We start from the raw sequence: 22742 nt of genomic DNA on the forward strand, positions 1-22742 counted from the left end.
AGAGATTAAAATAGTTATCCCTGCTTGCTTGATTTCATTTTTTTTTGGGGGGGGAATACCCTTTTCTATCCTTTACCCTAATGCAATATCTCTCCTTGATTGTGGGGTATATATTTTGGGTGCAGCAGAAAGATAGATCCCGCTTTCTAATTTAATCTGTTAGCCTGTATTCCTTTTTTTTGTGATGAATTGGTTGACCAAAACAAAATGGACTCCATAGTTTTGGTTTGTTTTGGGGCTTTTAATTCTGATATGTTTTTAATCTTACAGTTTTTTTTTTGTTTAATTGTTTCAATTTGATTTCCACTGTGTGTGTATGTGCATGTGTGTGTGTGTGTGTGTGTGTTTGTGTATGTGTGTGTGTTTAAGAGAGAGAAAGAGAAAGAAAAGATAGAGTTGGATAGGTATGAATGTAATAACATTTGACGAAGGCGGAGATATAATCAAAATATATTTTGTGAAAGAAAATTTAAATCAAAAAATAAGCATAAGAATAATTTCAACTATTCTATGAAAAACTGTCAAAATAAAGTTCTTGCAGTTTCTAGAGAGTAGACAGGCAGCTCAGTGTACAAACAAGAAAATCATAGATATTTATTAGCATTTGAAAACAGGCCAGTGGCTCTCTGGGTGTGACTTCCGTCTAGTATTGGCTGCTGAATAGCAGATACTGCCTGGAGATGCTCCCATATTCTAGGAATGTGGATCCTGACCCACTTCTAAATTACTATTGATCTCTTGTGCTGCAGTCTGATGGAGGAATGAGTTAACTGGTAGAAAAGTGAACATGAAAAAAATGCCAATCATTTTCTGAGAGAATTAGAAATGATTTATTTCTAAAAGAAAATCAAATAACGTCTGGGTTATGTGTATAGTGTGTGTGTGTGTGTGTGTGTGTGTGTGTGTGTATCTTCTACATGTTCAAAGTTCAGAATCCACTACCTTATGTTACATTCACCACTCCTATGTCTTATGGCTAATTTGATTGTTTCCTAACTCTTAGACTCACACATTCTAATTTCATGTTAATCTTTGCTGGCTGATTGATATCTTATTTCATTAAATGAGTAGGGGAGGGAAAAAAGAACCCAATTTCCCAGTGAACTGAATTTATTTTATATATTTGAAATGCAGGTTTTCTTTTGCATTTAGATTTAGGGCTGGGGACATCTGAGGTGGGCACACAGCTGCCACAGGGTACATGTCCAGGTCAGAGGACAGTTTGCAAGATTCCTCCCTACTCTTTCACGATGCGGGCGGGGCATCAAACTCGGATCAGGCAGTTTTCTGACTCCTTCAGCAGTTGCTCGTCGAAATCTACTTTACTGGGCGTGTCCCGATCAAGAGATTTTGATGATCTCAAGTTGTATGACTCTTCGAGAGAGAAGTATAGTTTGAATAAATAGAATGTGGATATCATTCTCAGTCTTGAGAGAGATGGAGAAAGAGTGAGAATGAATGACTGATGAGGCTCCGAAAAGATTCATATTCTCTATAGAGTCATATTCTCTAAAGATTTATATTCTACGGAAGGACTAAATCTTCCTCTCAAAATAGCAGTTATAAGAGGAGGTTGGTAGAGCGGGCTTGGATAAAAGGGAATATTCCTATTTTAAATTCCCTTTCTATATTGCACATAAAATATGGACCTTAAGTATCTGAGATGGTTGAATGATAATGGCTGAAAATTTTTTATTTTCCACATGTATTTAGTTTTTATGTTGGTGGGGGGAGGTGTGTGGAGAAGCAGGATGTGCATGCCTCAGTCCTCGTGGAAGAGGTCACAGGACAGTTTACAGGAATCTGTTCTCTCCTTGCAATGCGTGTGTTCAGAGGCTCACTCAGATCATCAGCTTTGGTGGCAAGCCCTAGCTGAGGTAATCTTACCAGCCCTGCTGCTGATGCTTTATGAAGAGTGGAAAGATTAAGTGGAAGCCATCCAGGAATGTAGCTCAGTGGTGTACCCCTCACCTGATATGCCTAAGGTCTGGGGTTTGATGCCCACCACCTCAGCACATGAAAATCAAATGTCTTATTAGGAGCATAAAAACAGGTTTTCTCAGGGGAAAATATTGTTAGAGTGGAATGTTTCGACTGTAATCCCAATTTAAGATGCTTTATAAGAAACATATTTCTCATTCCCACTTTCTGACTCTGCACAGCCCTCTTTCGCACTCGGTACGAAAAGAGTACCCGAAAAGAACAGAACAGAAAAGATTGCTTATCTTTTCTCCAGACCAGTAAAGCAATGACAAACCCTATCATTGTCTCCTGTGGACAGCACATCAGATTCTTACGTTCCATTAAGACCCGCAGAATTGTCCATCTTTTCTGATAACCACACTATCACAAAGAAGGAGCAAAGCTTGTGTTTGGATGGTCATGGTCTTCAGTGTGCTCTTTATGCCCAGGGAGTCAATAAGCTATGAATAAATAGAAAGCCATGTCACGTTGACCTCCCTTACCTTAGAACTTCTCACTCGGCTTCTTAAAAGATCTGTACTTAGGCTGCCCTGCTTCCTGGATGGAGATAAATATGTTCTGTGACAGCCTGACTTTTTCTGAGGCAGCACTCAATTTATCACCCTGCTCCTGAAGCACATTCTCCAAAGCCTGACAAAAACATCCCCGAAGCTTTCAGAGGGGAAAAATAAACCCTCATCGCAGGATCTGTAAATTATCGAGAATAGCCATGAATAAAATGAGGATCAGTCCTGATTCATGCTTTCAGAACAACCTGGGGAAAAAAGGCAGTTCACGCCCTTAAGGCCATTGCTCAGGAGAACTCAGACTAGAGGAAATTAGGCAGAAAACAGAAAAGGTATTAAATATTCCTCTTAGTTACTGAGAATCTCTGCAGAGAACAGTATGAAGATGGTAGTTCACCGCCTGCCCTAAAACACTTTCTTGTAATTATGGAAAATTGAGAGGAAGAAAAACACAAGGACTTGGAACAGAAAATCAGTGACATTTGAGTCAAAAGGACTTAGAAAATGCTTAGGAGTTCCAGGGAGCCCAGTACAAAAAACTTAAGCCCTCTTCAGTGTGGAAGAATCCTAACCCGAAAGGACCTGTTGCTAAGAAAGAGGATGTAATTTGGGTCACTTGATATCACTTGACCGACAGTAAAACCTAAACCCATCTGTGTGGGAAGGGAAAGAGTAGCTTGCGGGTGTGGGAAGGAGTAGTTGGCTGTCAGCAATCAACATTCTCAACCGTGAATGACTGATACTACGTAGAGTATCCCTTCTACTCAGGGAACTCCGGGATCAGACAGCACTGCAGCCACACTAACGTTTATTACAGCTGATAAAACATATGCCAACAGGCATCAAACTAGGATAGCAACATCTAGATTTGGGGGTGGAGAATGTTAACAAAAGTTCTTTCTGAGAGAGAGAGAAGAGAGAGAGAGAGAGAGAGAGAGAGAGAGAGAGAGAGAGAGAGAGAGAGAGGACCTATTGCTATTCCTGGAAACAGAAAAGAATTTAGATGGAAGAGGCTGTGTTGTGAGGAAAGTCCTCCAAAAATGGAACTGCTCCTCAGCAGTAGAATACGAAGAGGTGGAAAGTAAAGAAAGAAAGGGAAGTACCCGGTGTACTCAGCAGGTAGTCAAGTAGACCCCTGTGCTGATGGGGAAGAGTGGGCGGCTACTAGAACAGTACCAGAAAACACACCCACTCATACCAGCATCATTCCAGGTAGCACTTGGAAACAAGTCTATGAGTTTAGGCTTAATAATGCCCCAGAAAGTGCATCACTCTACGTAATCTCACATGAAAATGAGAACACGGCCATCGAATAAGTCAACCTAAGTCAGACAACAAGCAAGCCCTGATGCTAGGATTTTTTTTTTCAGGCACTGGGCTGCCAGCTGTGACAAGGTGAATGGAAAACCACAGGGAAAGGATGTCTTAATTTGTCTGAATGTCAGGCCAAAGTGACGATGCAGTTTGTTTAGTGGGAAGAGAGGAAATAGAATCTCCTACTGGAAAGATGAACTAAGAATAGTAGAAGAAGGACCAGGCAAAGAATGGTTTGCCTGTGTGGCTGCTAGAAATGAAGAGGGGAGAACTTGAGAGCACACTTGAGGGAAATCAGTGTCTAAAATTGTCCATGACAAGATCAAAGGGGTCAGAGAAAAGGAAGGAAAAACCATGTGACAGAATGTGAGTCAGACACTTCTGGAGCCTGGAAGAATTCAGGAAGAGTGGGCATTCCTAGGTGAGTGGTGCCCTCATACTGGAAGAAGAATTTAGAGGGATCTAATCATTTTAGTTCTGAATCAATGCTTAGCATCAGGACGACATAGGCAGAAAAGTCTAGAAAGAGCTCAGAAGACTCTCGGACATATTTAAATTAAATCCATTAGCCTCACAAAAATTAGAACAAATGATGAAGCTGAAAAGATTGCTCAGTGGCTAAGAAATGCACAGAAAGCACAGAAAGAATGAGGGTCAGAGTTCAAATCCCCAGCACTCCTTGGATACCTGTAAATCCAACACTGGGACCAAGGGATTGAAGACAAGCAGATCACAAGTGAGGTTCCAGGTTTAGTGAGGGACGCTGTCGTAAAGGAATATGGTGGAAAAGAGGAGAGATGAAGTCCTCTGGCCTCTGCAGTGCACTTGAGCATTTGCCCAGGCGTGCTCATGCACATGCACACACACATGCACACTTACCTGCACACACACACACACACTCACTGTTGTAAGTCTTGTCAAACTGCACTTCATAAACTTCACTACTATATATCTTTCTGTTTCCCAGATTTTCCTGAAATCAGACAGAAGTAATCACTCCCCTTAATCGCAGAGATGGCTCGCTGTTCCCAGCTCCCATGTGGCTGACCTAGAGGTCCCTATGCTCAGAGGCCGGTGTCATCTCAAGTCTACATGACATGGCTCCATCAGAAGGTCTCCTAATTCCTCAATCATACATGATGCTCTAAGGTCAAAGTCAATGCAGCTTGGCATACCTGACACCCACACCCATCTACTCTTATGACGGAAACTGCCCACTCCAGCCAGAGTGGACTCCCCTTAGCTCTCAAGTTTGCCTTGCACTGATCTCCTTTTACACACCTCTCTGTTTATTATTCCCTAGCTAACTAATGTCGACACATCTTCAGAGCTCACTTTATGATTACTTCCAAGTCTTTAAAGTCTCTGGACCAGATCTAGTAGTAGCTAGCGGGGGACATTTCCAGCATACTTTCCAAGTTACTTATCTGGTTATCCTATTTGTGTTTTCTCCACTTGAGTCCTAATTATTGAGAATTAATGTTTCTGTCACCTGGTTGTTTCACTATGGCACTGAAACAGTCCTTTTGGGTCAGTAAAGACTAGTTTTTTGCCTACGCCATGGCTGACCCACAGCCATTTTGTTTGTCTTCTAAGTAGTAAACTTCACATTCTCCCAGTTTTCCTCTCTGAATGTGACTTGGCATCGATGGTGGTGGATCCTCGTGCTGTTTCTTCCTTTTCACCTTCCTTTCACATCTCCTCCTCTTTTCTATTGTGAAAATATCTTGCAGATGGCTCTATAAGTAAGAGCATTTGCAACAAAAGTCTGCAATATGTGTTGGATCCCTTGAGCCCATGTAAAAAGCTGACGTGTTGGTGCACGTGTGTAGGCTCAGTTCTTCTATGGCAAGACAGGAGCTAGGGCAGGAAATTGCCCAGAAGTCCATGGTCCAGCTCACCTAGAGCAGGCCACGTCAAGTCAGAAGCAATAGAAAGACCCAAGCAGCCTAGAGTTTGAACCTGGTCTCATAGCCATTTTCTGGTCTCTAACACATATCATGCCTGTGCACACTGACACATACCATAGATACATGCACAAGCACACATGTAATTAACTAATTTAAGGATGGCTTATAGTGGCCTCAGAACTGAACTCCTCTATTTCTGCCCTGTTCCTGTGTGATCGCTCCAGCTCCCAGGTCTACAAACAATTCTATTTTTGACAAATCCCCTTATTTAGCCTTATACCCTACTGCTTATTCAGTGCCACCACTTAAAATCTCAGAGGCATTTCCAATGTAAGTTGAGTGTAGACTAGCTCAAAAAGTAAAGAAGAAAGTGTATTTAAAATAACACCCACCCTCCTTCACGTTTTATTCTTTAATTTTTTTTTCTGTATCTTATGAAGTCTGCATTGCACAGTCACGTAATTGAAGGTGTATATAAAATCTTGTAACATTCTTAATGTTTTATTTCTTCCAAGGAAATCAAAATTTGTAAGAATTCTATTTCAGTAGTATTTCTGATGCTTAGAACAAACACTGCCAGGGAGAGCATCTTCTGAATGCTTTTATGAGACCTAGTGAGCTGGCATAGTGGGTAAAGATGCTTGCCTCTCCAACCTGCTGACTGGGTTCAATCCCTCCAATAAAGATGGAAGGAGTGAGCAGACTGGACAAGTTCTCCTCTGGCCTGAACAGCACACATGGCAAGAACATCCACACTTACACTCATGCATGTACTTGTTTAAACAAATTATTATTAAATTAGTTCATAGATAATTAATGTCCATCACTCTCACTAAACTGAAACCTTAGTCTGCCAAGAATTTGTTTATGTGTTTATTTATTATTTTTAACAGCTTCAAGATTTTTTTATTAAATACTTTGGATTGCTTGACTAAAACAATATCGGCAAGAGCAAAGAAGTTCAAAATGGCAAAAAGAAGTAAAGTTACCCAAAAACAGTAAGTTAGAAGAATTGAAAATAGGTAAGCATGTTTGATAATTAAGTAATTATGAATGTATTTGGAGCCAAAATAACATAAAGACAGTAGATTATATTTAATGGAAGAGTGAGTAGGAGACACAAAATAGACACCCCAAAGTCATCATGAGAAAGCAAATGCAATTACTAACGTGTGAGTTCTCTTGTATAAACTACTGCTGGAGTCTCCTATATCATCCGTTAAGTTCCCTCCTCTTTTTTAGTGTCTTAAATCTTAAAGGATTCATTTCCAGCCTTGTGTGACTAAGGAGCCTTGCCTGGGTAATATGCAAGGGCAGAGCATTGTTTATAATCCATTACGTTTTGTTCAGCAGCTGCAGTCAAACTATAAATGTCAGTCTTTCTTATGTGTTAGTTCAAGGAAAATAAGAAATGAAAAAAAAAACCACTGATAGACCTAATATGACTTGAAGGAAGGATGAAGATAAAAGCCTGAGGAATCTACCGAGAGTGCTCGTTGATTCTTCAAGTTGTGCCGCTTCGCCCTCGTTTTCCTGAAAACTGAAGGCAGAACATTTGAAGTTAAGCTTCAAGGTTGCCTGCATGTAGCCAGTGGAGTGGATCCTCTTACTTGACCATGGAATTTGGAAAAACAAGTGTACGAGGGCCAGTTTGGAGGCATGTTTCCTGTCAAAATGATCTGGGAAAGATTAGCAAGATTAGATTGCTTGTGCCTCAGTGGGCACAGCACTAGCAGAGAGGAACAACAGAGAACTAGGGCCAGGCACTGCTCCTAGCCTCTGGCTCACTGGTCTCAGAAAAGGCATTTTTATCATTGACTCTCTAAACCAGTTGGAACAGAAAGCTGATTTGGGTTTTAGTACTGGCAAGAATGAGGCCCATGACTCAGCCTGCTTAGCACTCAGTCTAATTTACTAGTAAAGTACCAAATAATCCTTTCAAAGAATAAACGTAAGATTAAGAGTGCAAGTGAGTAGATCCTGCCTGAGGCTTTGCCTTATTCCACAAGAGGTTGTTTCCATAGTTCAATGTTACTAGGCTCCCAAACAGAGGTGGGGATCCCCCTTGCCATCACAAAGCAGAAGCTGGCAGTTGTAGTGTCTGGAGCCATCTGGATGGGAGGTCATGTCTGAACCCTTTCCTTTTGGGGAACTCTATTGTTCTAAATAAAAACACACTGATCATACCTCTTAGTGTTTCCAGTTTGGTGGGGCTGGCTACGGCCTCCTGTCACCCCCCCAGAAAGAGAGAGGAGCCAGCTCAGCGAACACACTGGTGCTCGATTTAGAAAGTTGGGTTACTCATCACACCAGCCAGGAACAAGCACTCCCTGGGCAATGTTTGGCTAGCAATATTTTATTCATTATTCAGGGGGAAAAGAAAACACGTCCTCAAAGGAATCAAATAATCATTTATATTCAATCACTTAGCAACTAAAACAAGAATGGAAAGAAAAGAGTCCTAAAATAAGGAAGTAAAATTCTACTTGTAGGGAGGAAAATAGTCAAATTAGAGGAATCTGAAAAATATAGGACACAGAGAATTCTGGCCAGACCAAACTAAAAGAAACCTTTAACTCATCTATTGAGGAAATCACTTACCTAAGCCTAAAATTATATTTTCATCTTTGTCCTCTTTAGAATAGCATAAATATCATACTGAAATGCATTTACCTACCTCTCTCAGTAATACCTAAAAGCAAATATAGAAAAAGTTACAGACACACACACACACACACCACATCAGTTTATCGTAATTTACCTAATGATAAATCTAACAGAATATCGCCATCCGGCAATTTTTGCATTCCATATAGTTTTCATTACTTTGTAAAATTGTATTTTTTAAATATCACATATGAAATAATGAGGGCAATACTACGCTGCATTCCAAAAAACAGATTAATTATACTTTTTTAGGTCACAGATAACCTTATTTATATTATTTAGGCAAAGTTACACAGAAGAATATTATTATACCCAAGTTTACAATCTGAGCACCAATGTGTGGGTGCATGTGCGCGCGCACACACACACACACACACACAGAGAGAGAGAGAGAGAGAGAGAGAGAGAGAGAGAGAGACAAATACATACACATCGTCTAAAGACAGCACATTCTATAAAGCGTTATTCATAAGCAAGAAGACCTGAGTTAGATCACCCAGGAGCCCTAAAGACAAGCAGGAGGCAGTGGCACACACTTAAAATCCCAGCACAGAAGAGGAAATGACTGAGGATCTCTAGGGTTCCCTGACCAGCCAGACTAGCCTGATTCTAAGCCCGAAGTTCCAGTGGGAAACCTTATGAAAGCACAGAGTAGACTGCTTTCCTTAGGAACAGAACTCAAGTTTGACATCTTGGTCTCCACACACTTGTATACACAAATGCATGTACTCATGTAAGCATGTAATCATACACACACACACACGCACATACACACACACTCACCACATACACACATAGCACCCATACATCCATACCCACACATACCTAACTTAATGACCACACCTAACTTACGTAGTTAAAAGTATTGAAATAAGGCTGTAATCACTACTTATTCAAACTAAGTATGATCTCATTTGCTCAAAGGAGGGCAGAATGAGCAGAGATCTCCACAACAAGCAACACACATATCCAGTACCAAGTGTGAGAACACAAGTGTCACACTGTCAGAAGCAGACTAAAGGGTAAAGATACTGTGGGCCCAGAGCAACAATTCCAGGCGGTGGTGGTGCACACCTTTAATCCCAGCACTGGGGAGGTAGAGGCATGCAGATCTCTGTGTGTTCAAGGCCAGCCTGTTCTACAGAAGGAGACAACAATTTAATCACTGTCAATAAAGGGAGCATTCAAATACAGACAACATTTAATTCAGTACTTTTTAGATGCCTAGTGTGTGCCATGTACTTTTCTAATCATTGAAGAAGTTTTTGGTTTTGTTTGTTTTGTTTTGGTATTTTTTTTCTTTGCATGTTTAAAAACGGACAGAGGAGTAGGAGTGTAAATCAAGTGAAAGAGTAACCGTACAGCAAAGACGCTGCAGGCAACAAAAGTCTTAAAGAAGATAGTGCCCAGTGGGAAAGCGGAATCAACTACAGTGAATAATAGCAATTTTCCTGTTATAATAAAATTTAATGTTCAAATGTTAAAAACAAAATAAAAATAGCACAGGGAGAACCCTGTTAAAATACGTTTTGTTTCAGTGAAGCAGCAACTTCAGGTGTGGGCTATCAGGTTATCAGGGGTTATCGGGTGCTGCAGGGGAGAACTGAAAAGAAAACCCAGCGTGGGTGCCCAGAAGCAGAACTGATGGGAGAAGAATGATCCCCACATCGGTTAGGACACCAGTTTTCACAGCTCCATGATTTGGGGCAGCATTCAATTACCGAAGTGAAAGGCAAAGGCAGACTATTCAGATGCTCAGTTGAGAAGGTTTGGTCAAATGCGAAATGGAAGGGAAGGAGCACAGGAAATGAAGATTTTGGGAGAGAAAAATTGAAGTTGTGTGCTGGGCCTTGTCTGTATGATAAGTGGAAGGAAATGACACAGTGGACACTGTCTTCTCTTTCATGATTTCAAAATCAAGTGCTCAGATGAACAGTGATTAACACGCAATGGAGAGCAATGCCGGTGCAGGGACCATGTCTACCCAAGCGAATGACTTCCCAGTTTATATAGTTTAACCATTTCTTGTGGCCAGAAGAGATGTGGGTAAAGAACACAGCCATTTATTCTTCCAAACCAGAAAGAAAAAACAAGGAAGGTGACAATGACAGTGCTGGGAAGGTGGAGCATCATAAATTCAGAGAAAAATAGAACAAAGCAGCACAGATCAACTCATTCACGTTTTTTTATGCCTTTTCCCGAGTGACTGAGTTGAGTTGCCCACTGAGTAAACTTACAACCGTAAATTTATGATCTCTCAGCAGAGATCACACTGTGTCTTCTCTAACCTTTCAGGACTTCAGCCTTTTTCCAACTTATTAAAACTCTAGCGGGAAACTTTAAATTCCAAAAACACCTTCAATCTTACGTACCTGATCATGCCATGTACCTGCCTTTTAGTTACAGGGAATGTTTCCCCTCGTGAAACAAAAACAATATCTGTGTGTCCTCGTTGTAAAACGTCAATACCCTAACCCTAGACAGCCATTAAACGTCCCTCCCTTCTAGCGGATTCCCTTTGTGCTCATCTTATCGTGGATATAAACTATACCAAAAATTATTCCATTTCAGGAAGATAAAAAAGTTCCTGCAAACCCACTTATTCCTGAGAAACAGCTCTGTCTTTCTTCAGCCTTTCATGGATAGACTTTCGGCGTGACTCATACTGCTTCTTTCTCCTGGACTCCTACTCACACAGCACATGTCATCTGGCTTTGATTTCCACCCTGTGACTTTACACCTCTACATCAGCAGGAAACACCCTGTTCAAATCTGACTGGCACTTTTTCAGTCCTGTCTCACCCAGCTCTCAATAACACCCAACAGAGACAATCACCTCCCTACTATGATAGGTCACTGCTACCTGGCCTTTAATACCACTAATTTCTGGTGTGGTCTTTCATCTCTAGAACAGCACATTTTCACTCTTTGCAAGACAACTAACTACACAGATATTAAAATGTCCCAAATTATTTCTTAATATTATTTTTATTTGCTCTAATAGCTTCCGAGATCTATGCCAAATTTTCAATTACCAACCGCATAAACAAATGAATTTCTCTGCTGTGGTTTGCTATTCTCATGTCTTTGTTCATAAAAGGTCACTACTCACTAAGGAGTTATGCTTGCCTTAATGATAGAAATGCTGATATTCACAGGGAAATAGGAGAAGCGTGATCTCTAGCATTTCTTTGTAAGTGTCCTTGTCCTATTTTAAATGAATTCACAGTCCTACCTCAAGACCCAGTTCAGATTATAATAATCTCACTAGCTTGTCAATCTTCAGTGTCCTTGACTCCTATACTGCAGGTGCTTGGATGCATCACTGCACATAGCTTGAGGCATTCTAATTTTGACACCCATATAAATCCTTCCACAACCCAATTTAGGAGCTCCATAGTGTCAAGGTCAGGTTATAGTTACAATTTTGTTTCCAGAGACATCTACTTTGATGTATGGTAGGTGCTAAAATATTTTAAATGAATAATTGAATGGTAATAGATCAGTACTTCCTAACTGTGTTCCAATTTCAAAGACATTTTAATAGATGTTCCCGGAATGGAATATTCTGTGACTAAATAACACTGGGAAAGTTTCTTTTTAAACCTCTGCTACATACTGTATCTGAAGAACTATTTCAATATGCCTTTGGTATTTCCTATTAGAAAAAAATTCTAATCAACATGGTGCTGCTAAGAAATGAAAATTGCAACAAATATAACAGATACTTGGATTTGTTTAACACTGTCGCTAATGGTAAGAATCAAAGGCTGTTGGTGAGATCATAAAAATAATTACACTGTAGTCAAATTTAAGACATTTTATTTTTAAGTATCCTTATACAGATAAAATCTGTACGCTAAGTATCGAACATTTCACGAAGGGGGCATGCAGGTAGTATGGATGAAAACCACATCAACAGATACAAGATTTCCTAATGAAGATCCAAACCTTCGCATGTTGTTTCCAGAATAAGAGTCTGTGGGTCTGTATAGCACACATTCCAAACCAGAGATTTTCCTAATGCTGTGATCTTTTAACAGTTTCTCAAGCTGTAGTGTCCCCCAAACATGGAGTTTCATTGCATCTTCATAACTCTAATTTTGCTACTGTTATGAATTTAATGTCATATCTGTGTTTTCCAATGGTTTTAGGTGAACCCTGCCGAAGGGTTCTTCTATCCCAGAGGGGATGTGACTCACAATTTGAGAAACACTGCTTTAAACAAATAACATAGGCTTCTATGCTATACCTTTGCTAACAGGTAACTGGCAGGGGTTTCTCCTTGGCAAAGAGAAAGTTCTAACATACGTTGAGACAAACAACCTTATGTAACAATAGAACACCCATCGCGGTATTCAGATCTCTTATTAAGAACAACAGGAAAGCGAGGTGACTCATCAGCTTGTGTGCACTGCTTTGATTCTAGTAATTTGGGAAAAGTGCGGGGAAGTCACAGTTGTTAATGTGCAGCCCAAAATGACAGACGGGAGAAGTTACTAAGCAACATTAAGTACTTGTGTTTTCCTGTTCTCTCAAAGCTGCCCAACGCTGAATTATTCTGTAATATGAAGGGAAAAGAAACGGTAATGTGGGAGTCAGGGTTTTGACTGAATGGAAGCATTGTGTTCAATCATTCTGAGAATGGGGTTAACCGTGAAGACATAAGTCTGGGTATAAAGGATTGCATCAGGATAGGTATAATCCCTTGAACTCACTGTTACCTTCCATTCTCAAGGTAAGCTATACAGACTGGAGCTGTAATAAATGGAGTGGGACTGAGAGAGGGAGGCTAATGGTCCTTGCAACAGTTCTTCCGTGCAGCTTGGCTCTCCTGTTGTATCAGTCCTTGAGTCCTATCAAAGTAAGACTGTAAGAGTAAATCACTTGTTGACTCATTATTAGGTGTGTTATCCTTGAGCCCTTCCCAGTCACTGTAGTTAATCTTTAGAGGTGACAATCTTAGTGACAGTATATACATGACACTTAACCTTCCCACAGGTATCTGTCTATTGGTTATAGAATCCAGATTTCCCTTGAGGGAAAGGCACAGCAAGTGAGAAGTCTCCAGCTCTAGCTCTTTTCATTAGCCAGCAAAGGGAAGCCTTGGTGAAAAGCCAAGGAAGAAACATTTCCTTATGTTCTCTGTGTCAGCAAAACAAGTTGCTGAACAAACCACAAACTCATCTTTCCTGCTTCAGGTACCATCTTCAGGTGAAGAATTCTGGGACGGTTTCTCCATCCCTTGGGGTTCATATAACTCAAAGGCTGACTATCTAGGCAACAATAGATTTCCTCACCCAAGAGGTACACACTGGCAAAAACAACAGCCTCTCAAAATAGAATCTGTTTTGGTAAAATAATAACAAAGATAATAAAGAAAGAAAGCTTAAAATAATAAGTAACTTTACGAGGATCACTAAGTAATTTCATTAATATAAAACAAAAACAAGGATTGTCTACATTTAGAGTCCCCTTAGAACATTTTCCTTAATATATATAAAATAAGGCTTCAAGTTATCTGACGCTAGAAGTAGTTAATGTGTGAATGTGTGCATGTGTGTGTTTGTAATTCAGCTAGAATTCCTGGTCAGTGAGCTCTTGACTCTGTTGTCTCTGGCATCTGAAGCACTGGGGTTACAAAGGCAAAGCACCATGGCAGACTTAAATGTGGGTTCAGGAGTTCAAACTCAGGCCTTGGAGCTGAAACAACAGCACTTTTGCTCCTAAGACACCTTCACAGTACCGTATCTTTTAATATTTATCATGATTTTTTTCTAAAGCCTCAATATATATGGTTAAAGCATGTATTTATATGAAATGGATTTCAGTTCCCATTATGTCTTATTTATAAGAAATCTAAGCTACAACATTTTAAATAATAGACCAAAGTTTAATCAAGTATTAAGGATTTGAGTCCTGGCAGGTATTTTGAATGCAGTTAAAAGCTTTCAGCAGTATTTCACAATATGTAAGAAGTAAATGAAACAAAATTCAAATTAGAGTCTTTGCATATTGAGCAATTTTGTGTGCGGTTGATATTTTTCCAAATCACTATCTATATTTCTATCTCATCATGAACAATCAAAATGTGGAGTTGTCTAAAGGCAAAGAAAATAAATTATGAAGCAAGGTCCAGCTGCCTTGCTAGGGGGAGCATCATGCTGTGATTACTCAGTTAATAAAACACCAAAGAGTTTAAATAGCTAGCACACTTTTCTTCCCACTTGTCCTCCTACTGATTTACATTCTTATGGGATAACTGATTTATGGGGATTAGAAGGAAGAATAAAAGAAATGACTTGACCTCAGAAGGTACTGTTAAATAAGTCTACTTGAAATGTTGATGTGGGAGTCCCCTCTGTGTACTGTGATTACCATAAATGATTAAAGAAACTACCTTGGCCTGTTGATATGGTAGAACTTAGGTAGGCAGGGAGGACTGGACTGAATGCTGGGAGAAAGAAGGGCGAACTCAGGAGACACCATGGATCTGCCACCTGAGATAGACATGCTGAAACTTTGCTGGTAGGTCATGACCTCGTGGTGATAGACAGATTAATAGAAAAGGGTTAAATTAAGATGTCAGAGTTAGCCAAAAAGAAGCTAGAGCTAATGGGCCAAGCAGTGAGTTAATGAATAGAGTTTCTGTGAGATTATTTCGGTTCTGAGGTTCTGGGCAGCAGGGACAAACGAGTGGTTCCATGCAAAAAAAGTCACATGCTATGGTCAATTCACCTCGTCATGAAATTTAAAAATGTAAATTTAAAAATAACCTCATTAAAGTAGACGTTACATTATTACAGGAACTGGGCACACTTCTTTGGAAGGCAGATTGAAGACTGATTTTTCTGTCTGTTAACTATAGTTCATCTTCGGTGATAAGAAAGATTGCAGAGGTTACTTGCAGACATGACTGAATCATAGGTAGTCATGGTTAAATTAAAACTGTGTAACATGTTTTTCACAGCTTTTTTTTTTCAAACTGAGGAGGTAGCTCAATCAATAGAATGCTTGATACTCTGCAAGAAGCCCTGAGTTGGATTCCCAGCATCAAATCAAGTCAGATGCGGTAGCACACACATAGAACACCAAGTTGTAGAAAGTGTTGTGAGGAATATCAGATATTTAATGTCATCATCCACTACATAGTGGGTTCGAGACCGGCTCGGGCTACTTGAGACCAGCTCGGGCTATTTGAGAACCTCTCTCCAAATGAATCAGTTCTAACATGCTACTACCATCAATTGTTATTTCTACTTCAAGCTACAAATATTTGATATTTATCTTATTCTGACATCTGTTTTTATTTTCTGTCTAAATATAAATTAATATCTCAACCCTAAAAATAAGATATTAAGGAATATTTGTATTTTTTGTTTTGGAAATAATACATACATTTGCCATATTAAATGTATACCCTGTGGAAATGTGAAATACTCCTGGATTAAATCTTTCTAAATAGAGACATAAAACAAAGAATTCCACAGCTAACTTCAAATAACACATAGAAGTCAAAATACAATCATACAGAAAATACAATGTAAACTCATCTTCATGCTACTTGTACAAACTGCACATAAAAGAATAACTTTGTGCTTTGATGTGACTTCTATCCCAAGGTATAATACTGAGGTAAAAAAAATACCCCCAATCAAAAAGAAAAAAAACTTAAAACACATTTTTGGTCCCCAAAACTTTGCATAATAGACTCACAACCTAAACTATAGAGAGTAGCAAATGTGTTTGGAATGAATTTATAATATTTTTATGAGTTCTACCTATCTCAGTATTACTCTGGCTCAAGACTTTAAACTTGCTCTGGAAATACAATTTCTATTTTGTTGAGAAGGACCTTGATTCTAACCATCACAGAAGTGGTCTCCCTCTCTTTCAAGAGGTTGAATTCCTTTGATCGGATCAAGTACTGACTATGCTCAAAGACTGTGTTCTGATGTTTCAAAATTAAACTGATGTTTCAGAATTAAACCAATAGGCGTTGGCTCCCAACCACAGTACAGACTCCAGAAAATGTTCACCTTTCCCATCAAGGAAAGCACAGGTTGGATGAAGTGCACAGATGGTAGAACCATGGTTAGAACCAGACAGAGTCCCCGAGGTGGCTGACACTAGAGTAGACATTCACAGCATAAAAACATCCCTTAAAGGGAAACACTTCAGTGTGCAGGAAACCCCAGAAGAGTTTGGGTGTCAAGAAATAAATTTGGAAATTCTGTCATTCTTCAGTTTTCTCCTTTATATATCAGGAAGGAATACTATAAGAAAGACGGTCAAGTTAAGGCAATTGCCAAGATTAAATGTATGATGTTTGTCAAAGCACTGTTGTGTAGCAAACACTCCATAAACTCTGCTGGCATTATCTTTAAGCCATAAGAGAGTGACAGCCAGTGAGAAAGTGAACCACGGTTAATAATTAGTTAAAAGTCAACCCTCAATCCTCTGCTTCCGCCTTCAACAAGAAAGGTTAGAACACACAAGAGAATGACTTGAGACCAAGAAAATGTATTTGCATACCTCCTTCATCACATATGTGTGTGAATATGTGTTTGCACACCTCCTTCATCACATACGTGTGTGAATATGTGTTTGCACACTTCCTTTCTCACATACATGTGTGAATATGTGTTTGCATACCTCCTTCATCGCATACGTGTGTGAATATGTGTTTGCACACCTCTTTCATCACACATATGTGTGAATATGTGTTTGCAACCTCCTTTATCACATACGTGTGTGAGAACAGCTTTGTAGCATGGACCCCCTGTAGAGCACATTCCTTTATCTTCTGATTTTAAGTTCATAGCTTTTGTCCCTTGTATTTAGAATGATTGGGATGATTAGCAGCTGTCAGTCAAAAACAACTGAGTCAAGAACACAGTGTTTTGAGTATACAATGCAATGTAAACTTCCTGTTAAAGGGAAAACCCTTCATTTCATGTTGTTGTCTCAGATAATCCTCAAAGAAAAATAAAATTCTGATGTTTAAATTTAGCATACTGAGAAAGACCAACCCTAAAATATTGTTTGGCTCTAAACCTATAAAGTTTCTATTTTATTCTTGCTAGTGTTTGTCTTCATTAATAGGAAGATCAGTGGCATTGATCAGGTCAGGCTTGTTCACACCTGACAATGGACCTAAATGGACCATTTTGATTTAAAACTAACTAGTTAAAGGCAGTTTTTAGCTTTCCTGGCAAAATTACAGGAAATGATTATGCAAGAACCAGTGGTATTTCCTTGCAGGGCTTTATCTCTTCATCTGGCCCTTCTCTACCATATTTCTTTTTCTTTTCTTTGTTAAAAAATATGTAAGGATCATACAAGAGTAAGCCTAATCTAATTTTATAACCAAACTTTATAGAACATGTTTGAGTCTCTGCTGTAACCTTGACTTTCAAGGTCTCTACCTCAAACACAACCCAACGAACTTATATTTGCAAGTCTCACAGAACCAAACAGGAAAGCATATTTTTACAGCACCCTCCAGTGGAGTCCCTTCCTTCTTGGAACCTTCGCAGTATTTCCTTCCGTATTAGACCCATTATCTTTTATCCTGGCACCAACCCCAGTTTTGTTTCCATAGTCTGCAAAGCCAGAAATTGGAATAGTGGCTATCTATGCCAAGTTTTGTACTTGGGGTCAATTTAGATTCCAGTTTTCATCATTTCTATCTTGACTATAAAGAGAGCAAGGCAATCTCTCTTACCTACTTTCATTTCTCACGTACTTCCAAATAATAGTGCCTACAAAAATGATGCACTTAGACCACCTGATCTACAGTGGTCTAATAATACCTAATAGAAGAGGTAGCAAAGCGACTAGGAGCCTGAGTCCCACAGGGAGGCTACCCTAGGCTACCATTTGCCAACTGCATTTTCTGGAATATATTCTCTTCTGACTCTCTCTCTTCTCTCTCTCTCTCTCTCTCTCTCTCTCTCTCTCTCTCTCTCTCAAAGAAAACAAACTATCTTTTTCATTTTACATCCCAATTCCAATTCCCACTTCCTCTCCTTCTCCCAATCTCCATCTACCCACACCCCACCCCTATCCACTCCAAAGAAAGGGTAAGGCACATTCTTTGGGGTAGGTCCAAGGCCTTCCCTACTATATCTAGGCTGAGAAAGGTATCCATCCAAAAAGAACGGGTTCCTATATTCAGTCTTGGGTCATATTTATTGTAAATAGTAGAAAATACCTTCCTCCTATAGCTTTTGCACCATAAGACAATGTATTCAAAGTGCTTCACCTGCAGTTACTAAGCTTGTAATAATTGGCAATTGCTCATTCTTTGTGTGGTGAGAAACCATATTTGGTAATAACCCAAGAGGTTTTCAAGCACTTGAGTCTACTTCCTTCTAATACCCAGTGATGGACAAGTACACAGAACTGTTCCTTGGGATTAAATTTCATGTCACTGTTTCATGAAAGAAAAAGGAAAAATCAACAGAAATGGGGAGGATCTTCTTCCCAGCTCTGCCTGAAGCCTCCTCTGGGCAGGTGCACTTGGCTAGAGGTAACACCCTAAGGGAACTGTGTAGCTGTCATGCATATACAAATACAACTCTGATCCTGAAGCCAGTCAGGAAAGAATGATATTCGAATGGCTTCTCTAAGCCTGTGCATAACCTCAGTCATTATTAGTAGATAGGTTTAGATTCAGAGAACAGCTACTAACTTTGAGATTTCTGACTAGGGCTATTTCTGTCAATAGCATTCGAAGGAAAGCATGAGTCACAAACTCCTTGCCTAGTTCAGACACGGTCCTAACAAATTGCACTAATGGTTTAAACATGAAAATAATTTTGCTGCGAAATAATTTGACAATCCTCTTCCCAGATACAGCACCTAGACTTCTTGAAGTATGACATCACCATGAATTCTGAAGAAAACACATTGCTACAACTTGACTCCTGTCTTTGAAGAACTCTTGACAAACAGCTGAGTTCTTAGCCTGTTTTCACTTCAATTGGATGAATGGTTGACTTCAGGTACCCAGTGTCTCTAGAGTGGTGTAGAACAGATTGGAAATGCACTGCATCTTCTTACAGTTTGTGTGTGGATGTCTTCTCCTCTGCCCCCTCCACTTTATTATCACTGTGTAAAATGTTTACCCAGCCTCACATGACAAACACATTCCCTGGATCACATGTAACTCACTGATTCACAGAAGTACAGTTAGGGATTATGCAGGCAAAAATTTTTATAGGCAGAATGATTGCCTAAAATGAATGGGTATCCCAACAGCAAAAATTGCCCCAACACTAAGTGACCCATTATTTCTAGAGATTTCCGAGAGGAGTGGCCGATTAGGCAAACCGACTCCGGTGCCTCCTTGGCTTGGCTTGTTTGGAGTAGAACAGTAGATGGGATAGCTTAAGCACAGTCAGAAATTTTTAAACTAAAATGGCTGACTAAATGCAGCCCTGAATTTCCACTTTTCATGTGACAGAGGATTTCAGAATTATCTTGCATTTCACAGCAACTGTTAGTCTTAATGCTTTCTCTCTTTCTCACTTTTAGACAGTATCACATGCCATAATCTAGAGTTCGCTGTGTAATTCCGTCTACTCTCAGATTTCTGACGATCCCCCTGTTTCAGAGCTGGTTAGGGTGACAGGTGTAAACACATCTGCCCACAGAATTTGCCTCCAAAGTTTGAAAGCACGTTGACCTGTCAAACCCATGATAGTGTTTTTGCAAGTGCTCATTCCAAGATCCTGGATTCCTGGAGCCTGTTCCAGGCAACTTCCGCTGTAACTGTAATCATCCTTAGAGTAAAATACAGTGGAACAGTCGTTTCTCCAGTGATCCTTCAGCTGAGTCTACAGCACCCTTTCTAATGAAAAGATTCTTTTATTTCTATTTTCTGATTGCTTCTGTGGTTTAAAAATTGGGGAGAGGGGCCCATGAGAGTGAAACTGGCCTGGTAATCCCAACTGTTTTAAATTAATTATTTCTAGTTCCCCTTTTAGAAAAGACCTTTAGTGTCCTGCCAACATCTTGTTTGCTTGGTAATTTGCTTTACAATGGGCTAGCCCTCGCTGACCTATTTTTAAGAGTTGATTATCTACAGTTTGAACAAACAGGCTGGAGTTGTTTTTGAAAGTTCTTAAGCCTTGGTTTCCTTCTGCCAGTGAACACAGTCCTGCTAAGCAGCAAAGTACAATGGCATCTATGTGAAAACCATCCCTTTGAAATCACGGAGACTTCAAACCGTACTGCTTAGGCAGTGGAGATAATTGTAGGCAGTGAGAACCTGGGAGACTCCACCCCACCCACTGGAAAGAATTTGAATGTTTATCATATTATCAGTGTCGCCCAGACGGTCACCAAGAAGCCAGCTATAGATCGAGTTCGCGTTTAATTTTAATATTGTAAAAGTAAATAAAAGACATGCTTGTTTTGCTTGCTTGCTTGTTTACAAATTAGCAAATGAATCTGAAATGAAATTTAGGGCAATTGGGGCATTTAAAAATCGAAGCCGGCTTCTAAGATTCCTCTCCACCCGCCCCCACAGGCAGCCTGCCATCTCATCAGTAACTTTCAGGGGATCACACTCGCTCGCTAGTCTCCTTGCCTATAAATCCAATGAACTGAGCACTTTGGCCAGACTCACCTAACATTAGGTCCCCTGCTGCAGATAACACTAAGGCGACTAATAACTCGCACAGGAGTGAGGGACAAAATGCTTTCAGATTTGCATGGAGAATCCGAAGCTCTGCTTCCCTAACTTTCCTCGCCATTTCTTCTCAGCTTCCCTTCCCCCGCACCACATACCCAGAGGCCACTCAAACTGCCAACCAACCGTGCTGAGTTGAACTTACTGCAGCGTGATGCAGGCGAAGGCTAGGCGCATCTCTGAAGCGAGAGCGACAGCTTTTCCGGAGAGGAACTGGGACCAGCCAGCTCTCAGGATCCTTTCCAATTCACACGCTCTCCGCTCCGTCAGAAGGCTCCCACACAGCCCGGCTTCCCCCAAGAGCGGAGCTTCAAGAACTCTGCTCAGAGCATCCTCCTCCCGACTGCCACCCCCTTCCAGAACACACGGCCCGTTGGAACTAGTGACTGAAAGATGGAAGTCTTCTTCCAGGCAGTGTCACGGGCTGCTTGCAACCCACCACTCCCAGATCATTTGCAACTCAAAAACAGCGGAGGATGAGAGCTGTAGGCTTCCGGAGCCTGAAAGTCAATTTTGGCATCTCCTCTTCCCCACATCTCACTCCTCCCACTTCACCCTCCTCTGCCGAGGCCACCTCCAGTCCTCCGGTCTTTCGCACAGGCTAGGTAGTGCAAAGGCTTGTTTCCTGATGAAACCCCTCGGCCATCGGGAATGAAACTGAATTGATCAGAGAGGAAATACCTGTTGTCCGTGTCTAATGCTCTTCTCCCATCTCTCTTGGTCCAGGATTTGTGTGAGAACGCGTTGATTCGGGAAGTGTGTGCAATGTGTGTGTGTGGTGGTGGTGAGGCGGCGGTTTGCGTGGCTGCAAGCTTACAGCCCTGCCTGGCTGCTGAGGCTGCTGCTGCTACTATAGCGGTTTGGAGCACAGGGGGGAAATAAGACAGGGAGACAGGGCTTCCCAGCTGTTTAAATGCGGGCTGAGTTATGATCAGACAGTGGGGGAGACAATGCAGGCATTAGTAGTATTGAGACTTTTAGCTGGATTGGTTGCAATCGCTGTCATCTCCTGTACATTTTTCCCTCCACCAGAAATCTGATGCCTGTTTCCCCTCTCGTTATTACTGAAGTATATGCTCTGAGTGCTACTCAGTGATTGCCCACCCCCCTTAAGTAATTAATGCTCTCGATTGCTTCATTCCTACCTGGTCACTGTGAGCAGGTAAATGGGAGATAGGTGATGATCACCTACAAAGGCAGTTGATGAGGAAAAATAATGGTATACAGTTGCAACCAATCAGGACGCAGATAATGATGCTTTTGAGTCATGTGCTAAAAGTAATTTATTGGGTAATAAAAAACATGACATGAAGTTACACCATTCAGTGTGTGCAAGACCTGGTAGCAATTACGGTGCCTGTTCAGGTCCTCCAGTGAGGGTTGCACTGGTGACTGTGTTGTAATGGTTCTCAGCCTCCTCACAGGATAGCCACTGCGATTTCAGCATAGTGGCACCTGTTTGTCACAAGCAAACTGGCAAGCCTACTTGATATTCCTGTGGATACATGGATACACACGCTCTCTCATGGGTTACTCACTCTCTGCCCCTACTTATCTCCAACATACAGTACAGAAAAACTGCTAACCAACAGGAGTTACAGATACCCGCATTCCTCTCAAATGATTAGCAGCATCTTAATGTCTAACATCATTTGATCTAGC

General features: G+C 40.6%; 1 protein-coding gene across 8 annotated transcripts in view; it reads right to left on the reverse strand.

Moving 5' to 3' along the window:
• Window positions 1-21927, reverse strand: part of Dgkb (diacylglycerol kinase beta) — a 638911-nt gene extending 616984 nt beyond the window's left edge. For 5 of the 8 annotated variants that reach the window (XM_048415744.3, XM_085697736.2, XM_085697735.2 and 2 more), the window contains exon 1: window positions 21226-21734. The gene's annotated coding sequence lies outside the window, so the exon portion shown is untranslated. Of the gene's footprint in view, window positions 1-21225; window positions 21735-21761 lie in introns of those variants that run through there. The other 3 variants (XM_048415746.3, XM_085697733.2, XM_085697732.2) reach the window with 1 other exon arrangement.
• Window positions 21928-22742: the final 815 nt, after the last annotated feature.

This window comes from Myodes glareolus, chromosome 11 (genome assembly GCF_982192425.1).
Source record: "Myodes glareolus chromosome 11, mMyoGla1.1, whole genome shotgun sequence".
Lineage (NCBI taxonomy): Eukaryota > Metazoa > Chordata > Mammalia > Rodentia > Cricetidae > Myodes > Myodes glareolus.